The sequence below is a fragment of the Macrotis lagotis genome, chromosome X (assembly GCF_037893015.1).
Source record: "Macrotis lagotis isolate mMagLag1 chromosome X, bilby.v1.9.chrom.fasta, whole genome shotgun sequence".
NCBI lineage: Eukaryota > Metazoa > Chordata > Mammalia > Peramelemorphia > Peramelidae > Macrotis > Macrotis lagotis.
In genome coordinates, this window is record NC_133666.1 from 87816612 (window position 1) to 87823886 (window position 7275).

Sequence of the window (7275 nt, forward strand, 5' to 3'; positions counted from 1 at the left end):
GACTCCTCACTCCCTTTCAGGGTTTAATTCAAGTGTCAGCTCCCTTCAAGAGACCTTTCTCTCATGTGTGCAGCCAGGCATGAGTCCTGTGCTTTCTCTGACTCTCCTGAAGCTCTCCAAATCTCTAAATGATAGACTGGCTTTGATCTATTGTGGAGCATCTGCCAGGCAGTAGTCCTATGTCATGCAATTTACAGGTTAAGAGACTCAGTTTCCTTTTCTGTAAAATGGGGATAATATACTTACAGCACTGCTGTAGGCTCAGATGAGTCCACACATGGAAAATGCTTTCTTAAAATGCTAAATAATTGTTAACCATATTTAATATAAATATTATTACTAATTATCATTATCATCACGTATCTTCAAAAAGGGCATAAAAGATATTTAAGATGAAATGTATGATGGAGAGAGTGATGTGTCATGACCAAGGGATAACAAGGGACCAGCTTGAGTGGATCCACTTTATTTTGAAATAGAAAATTACATAGAAGAAGCAAGCCTGTAGCATGTTGTGTAGATCAGCTGTGGAATACTAGGGCTTCTCTTACTTATTCCAAGAGTATGGGGATAGTCAATATTTTCTGTGAATTATTTCATTACAAAATAATTACTCAACCATTAGAATGTACCTAATCCTACATCTTGTGAGAGAAGAATGCAAAGTGTACCAGCAGAAGGACTCTTGGTCAGGAGTTAAATCTCTTTTCCTGGAGGCAGAGTAACTGTGACCATAAAATCTATACATTTATCCATCTATCCATCCATCTGCTGTCCATGTTCATTGAAGTTACATATGAAGAGGGTTCCTTGCTCTTCAGATTACCTAACTCATTTTGCAGCTATGAAATTGAGCTGAGGTGTTGAGCCTCCTGGTGTAGGTTACCAGGTAGATGAGAGATTCCAAAGCTTAGAAGTTGTGTTGCTTGAGGGCTAAAGTAATCTCACAGATGGGGCTTCAAAAGAGATGTTGATAACCCTGAAATTTCTGAACAATATGCATACTGCAACATCACCATTTCCAGTTTTTCAGTCTTCCTCCAAACAATAGTAGAACAGCACTAGAGCGCTCTATTAAAGGAAGGACTGACCAAAGGCAAGCCCAGACCAAATTAATGCTCAAACAGGAAATGTAATCATGAAAGACCTTAGGGCCATTGTTAACATGAGCAATACAATCATTTAGTTGGTGTTTGGCGGGAAATAGTTTCAAGTGTTTCTCCCCTTGGCTTTCTGAACTATAGCAGTTGGTGGATCTTTTAGGTTTCTTTTATTTTATGTTTTTCTTGATACATGAAAGACACAACCGAAATACAAAAATCTGTGACCTAAAATGACTATGGCATGGTTATAACAACCTTATAACAAAATGCTCCACATCTAACCTTCTCAATTCTTTAAATGGATTGTGTGATTATTTTATTTTTGAAATTTAAAATTTTCAAACTTGGCACTTAGTACCACATCAGACACACAAATTTATATTGATCTCATATAGATTCTATTTTTTATTCACCTGAAAGGGTAAATATGAAAGTTTTGTCAGAAATTTTTAAAAAAGTAGTCATATTGTACTTTAACTCATGTGATATTGCTAACAATTCTTTATGGGACTTTGTATTTATAGTAAATTTGTCTTTATCGTGAAAACATCAGTAGCAGAATCTGTTTCTAAAGCTTCTGAAAGAGGCATGACTTACATTTGCCTTGTACTGCTGTCTTTGGAAAGAATTGCTAAACAAGTCCCCATGATGAAGTATAAAGAATGTATAAAAAACAACATGCCATTTGCACACTGCATTTCAATTTAATAAAGTGAGTCTGTAAAACATTAAAAACAGGAACAGTTGGGTAGGGTAGTGGATAGAGTACTGGCCCTGGAGTCAGCAGGATCTGAATTGAAATCCAACCTCACACACTTAATCACTGCCTACCTGTGTGACCTTGGGCAAGTGACTTAACCCCATTGCTTTACATAAATAAAATTTAAGAAAAAAAGAATAATTAAAAACAATAAATGCTCTTCATGATATTTGAAAATACAATTCAAGAGGCAGCTCAGTAGTACAGTGGATAGAGCACCAGTCCTGGAGTCAGGAGGACCTGAAATAAAATTCAGCCTTAGTAATTACTTTAGCTATGTGACCTTCTGCAATTCACTTCACTCCATTGCCTTGAAAAGAAAAACACAATTCAAGTTTCACCATTATCTATCTCGGATGTAAAAGATCATAAGCTGTCAGAGGCAATAAAGTGAGAAGTCCATTTTCTGATGAATAAAACAAATGAGAATTACCATATCTCCCCACATATAAGCTGTAGCATTTTTCCAAATATTTGGGATTTAAAAACTAGGAGTATCTTATATAGGGGTTGTAGAGATTTTACTTGCATTTCCCACTTTTTCATGCTTGTTATCTTTGTGCTCACTGTTTTACATTTGTTACCAATATATTAGGTGATGTTTTGCCCAGAAAAAGCTCAGAAAAGATTTTTGTGCATTGCTGAATTGAAGTTCAAAGTGATACAGTTTGCAAAAGTGAATGGAGGGGCGACTAGGTGGTGCAGTGGATAGAGCACTGGCCTTGGAGTCAGGAGTACCTGGGTTCAAATCCGACCTGAGACACTTAATAATTACCTAGCCGTGTGGCCTTGGGCAAGTCACTTAACCCCATTGCCTTGAAAAATCTAAAAAAAAAGTGAATGGAAATCGTGCTGCTGAACATAAGTTTGGTCCTCCTCCAAATGAGAAAACAATTCGAGACTACCTTCAGGAAGAAGAAACCCTACTGAAAAACACCACAGCAGAAGAAGGATAGGAGAGGCAAGTCAGCCATATGACCTGAGTTAGAGAGGGAATGGAAGAGATGACTTGTTGAGCAAAGGGCATCTGGAATTCCTGTGTCCTCAAAGATGGTTCATCAGGAGGCCAGAAGAATTGCTGAGGAAACACAAGTAACTGATTTCAAAGGACACCATGGGTGCTTCAAGATCATGAAATGAAAAGGACTAAGCACGCATACACATACCAGACTTGCCCAGGGAGTGTTTGTGGTCAACAGACTAGAGTACAGGCAGAAGAATGGTCACAGCCTCTCTTGGACAGGGATTCCTCATCAAACACAGATAAGGACAAACTAATGAAAGGGAGTTTTGACAGTGAAGAGGAGTTGTATGAATTTTATGATGAATAAGACTTGAATTTAAATAACTTTATGTAATGCATTTTTTCCAAATTTCAGGTCCTTAAATGAAGTTGCATCTTATACATGGGAGCATCTTATACATAGGGAAAGATGGCACTTGGTTGTTCTAGTAGTAAAGATTATTTTTTCAAATTAAGGAATTGTTGATCATTATCAACCTTAGTTTCAATATAATGTAATCATGCATGCTGAAACAGTAGGCATGTGAATAACTGGGTGTTTCTATTCAAACTGCTGGCTAAAACACTTAAATAAATATCATTCCTTCTACTCTTGCTAAGAAGTGTGGTCAAAGAGACATCAGAAGGTAGAATACCAGACTTGTTCATGCCAGCAAAATGCAGCTTCATTCATCTGCCTCTCTGTAATCAAAGGCAGCAGCACAGAAGAGATGAAGAAATCTCTCAATAGTTAAACATTCTCAGAGTACATGGATATTAAGGAATTTTGGTACAACAGGTAAGATTATAACCCTGAATCTTTGACTTGAAAAATTAATCTTTAGATTAACCACTTTTGGCTATGTGACTCTGGGCCAGTCTCCCAACTTTTTGGTGCACTAGGGCCCACTCCTTAATACCATGTAATAGGACAGGGGTTGATCTGCAGCTGTACAGAGAATGTCTTCATTTGGGAGTTTGTCAAGTCAAATGAAATCAAAAGATTGATCAAAAAGCAAAAAATGATGTTTTCCCCTCCTTTGTGTCATTTTAAATCAATTCAAAGGAAAGTGGCCAATGTTAATTTTCAGATTCGTGGAACTGCATGTTACTCGTAAATAATAATATTTTAAAATAATCGATTGCAAGGAAGAAAAATTCATGAGCAGTTTTAGTGACTTCTGGAATCTCTTTTCTTGAGGGCAAGTAGTCATTCATATTAGAATGGGCAGGAGCAGAATTCAGTCTCTTTTGAATTTTGATGTTTGCTTATATTGAACACATATTGGAGATGGACAACATTTTGGGAGGCTGGATCATAAAACATTTGTGACTTGCAAAAGTTGCAATGGCAACCACAGTAGAAACTACCATTGTGCTTTCCTCAAGAAGATAAATGGATTCAAAGATTATTTTTATCTTTAAAGGATCCTACCATGGTTAGGTAATTAGCCTTATACCAAAATGTAATGATAAGGAAATTAAATATCAGAGGGATAGCTATGGGGTGCTGTGGATAGAGCATCAGACTTGAAAATAGAAAGCCTGGATATCAAATCTGTCCTCAGACACTTACTAATTATTATGATTCTGCTTGCCTCAGTTTCCTCATTTGAAAAATGAACTGGAGAAAGAAATGGCAAATCATTCCAGTACTCTGCCAAAAAAAGGCCAAATGGGGTCACTAGGAGTCAGACACTGGCTGAAAATGACTCAACTACAAATAAGATTCAGAAGTCCTTAATTCAGAACCTGACTGTACCCAGGACTAACTATCATTTATAACCTTTCCTCTGAGCCCCTCCTTTATAACATGGATACAGCAATACTTGTTCAATTTAATTTCCAGAGTTGTTGTGAAGGTTAACAAAGAAAATACAAATAGAATCAATGCTAGTGATAGAATTTCAAGTACTATATGACTATTAGGTCTTTTTAGTTACCTTGACTGATGGAGCAAGGAAGAATGGTAGAAGGTGTGCAGCATCCAGTGAGCCTGTACAAATGGGTTGGAACCAAGCTGTGAAGGGCTTGATAAGTCAAAAGGGACAATTTATATCTGATCCTTGAGGTAATAGAGAGCTACCAGACTTGGTTCTACTGAGGAGTGACATGGTCAGATATTTGTTCAAGGAAAATGACTGGTGGCGGTGCAGCAATATTAAGTAGAGTGGTGAAAAGCTTAAGGCAAAGATGGCACCTAGGCAATAATGCAATGCTCTAGACAACTAGACTGATGCAGTTATGTCAGTGGGGGGAAGGAGGTGGGGAGTGTACATGTTTGTGAAGGGAGAGACAGCACGAGTTTAGGGTTAAGAGAGAACAAGATATGGCAGCTGCTTGTATAGCTAAGGGAAAGAGAAATGAGGCATCGGCCCTGTCACTTAGAATCCAAACTGAAGATACAGGAGCAATGGTGATACCTTTGGTAGAAATCAGGATGTTTGTGCAAATGGATGGTTTAGGGGAAAAGATAATGAGTTCGGTTTCCAACCTATTGAATTTATGTTATTCCCAGCCTATCTAATGGGAAACGTTCAATAGGCAACTGGTGATGTAGGACTAAAGCTAAGGGGAACTGGGAGTTACCTAGTCAGAGACCATTCAGTCTGTGGGAGCTAACGCAGTTAAAAGACAGGCAGTATAGGGTTGGAGTTCTTCACCATTTTTGCTTTTCAGTTTTGGCATTTTTGCCAGCCTGGTGAAGCTTTCTCAGGACATTGTTTTAAAATGTAAAACACTCCAAAGAATTAGAACACAGAACTAAAAAATACATAGGATTACAAGGTAAAACATAGATACAAGACACAGTTGATTAAGTCAATGTTGGAGTCTAGTGAGGATTTATTTAAAGCAGGAGGAAATCTGGACATATTAAAATGTAATGGGAAGGAATCAGTTAATAAGGAGAAGCTGAAGATTTGAGGGCAGAGAAGCAGTCAATTGAGGTTGCAAAGTACAGGAGAAGATCAAATATACAAGCAAAGGGCTTGGACACGGGCTTGGCAAAACCAATCACTTCTTTGTCAGAGATTTGGGGAAAGGGGGAATATAGTAGATGTGAGCAGGTTTGGCAATTCAAGAAACAGAAGAAGAGGGGCTCATGTCTAATGATTTTAGAATGTATGAAGAGCAATAGGTAAAGGGTAGGGTTTAAGTATAGGGTACACTGAGAAATGGATTAGGCAAAAAGAAAACAAGACTCTTAAAAAGGTGATGGAGAGAAAACTATGGGAAAGGTAAGAGAATAGGGTTGAGGGAATTCTACAATTAGAACTATGAATATTGAAGGACATGAAGCCCCCGTGCCATAAAAAAGAACTTAGTAGAGTGACTTAGAGAACAAAGTCTAACAATATGCCAAGTCTAACAAAGGCTAACAAAGTCTAACAAGGACACATCTAAATCAAAGACACATACACACATACAATTAAAATAAAGTCCACAGGGGACAGTAGCCATCTTTTGGGTTCCAAAGAGATGTGACACAGGTCAAAGTTTGCTTACTTCCCTCCTGCTCTGAACTCTGCAAGTTCTTAACACCATCTGGGGTCCAGCGGCTTGTTCCTGGTCGGGCACACAGGAGAAAGCTGCTGGACTCAGTGCCATTAATTGACTAGGTGGCTCTACAGGTGCATAGGAACTGCACTACAGGCTCTTTTATACTGTGGGCCCCTTGCCCTAGTTATTCTACTGCAGGCTTCCACCCTGAGTGGGAGCCTAGAACTGAGTCTCCAATCTACTGCTGGCATCAAAGACACAGGTTCCTATTTGTTTCTGAACTTGCTCTATGTTTGGTACAAGCAGCTAAGTAGCCTGCTCACAGTGACTGCTCCACTCTGCCACCCAGCTGTGAAGATCTCCCCAATTGTCTGATTCATATCCAGTGGGTAACAGAGCAGCTGGCTGGTGTCCTTTCCTGCACTGTATACTAGTACATGGTATATATTAAATTATGCACAAGATATTTCTACATTAGCTGTGGGTGGGTGGGGGAGTAGGAAGGTTAGGTGAATAGCAAGAAAAATAAAGTGAGAAAAATATGTCAATCTGTAATGAGTTCATCAACTCTCTCACTGAATCTAGTCTTAAGATGGTCATCTGCTTTTGTTGGATTAAGAATGGTCCAGAGGTACAAAAATAATTTGGAGGACTCAAAAAATAGCACCCTCATGAATAATAACTGAAACAGAGAAGGAATTCATAGTTACATATTTATTCTCACATTTGCCCCTCTTTGAACCTCAGATATAATCTCTGCATTATTACAATCTAAATGCATGGAGGGCAGTCCTCCAAGGGTGACATAAAACCAGAAGGGGGGTCTCCCCTTACTGAGGCACAATGATGACATCAAAGAAGAGGGAAATGGGCAAAGCTTATATTGATTATTTTCCAATTCATTAATC